Consider the following 281-nt stretch of genomic DNA (forward strand, 5'->3'; position numbering starts at 1 on the left):
TGTACTGCACTCTCTACACACTATCATTACACTGTACTGCACTCTCACAAACACTATCATTACACTGTACTGCACTCTCTACACACTATTATTACACTGTACTGCACTCTCACAAACACTATCATTACACTGTACTGCACTCTCACAAACACTATCCTTACACTGTACTGCACTCTCTACACACTATCATTACACTGTACTGCACTCTCACAAACACTATCCTTACACTGTACTGCACTCTCTACACACTATCATTACACTGTACTGCACTCTCACAAACA

Source organism: Chanos chanos, chromosome 13 (genome assembly GCF_902362185.1).
Source record: "Chanos chanos chromosome 13, fChaCha1.1, whole genome shotgun sequence".
Lineage (NCBI taxonomy): Eukaryota > Metazoa > Chordata > Actinopteri > Gonorynchiformes > Chanidae > Chanos > Chanos chanos.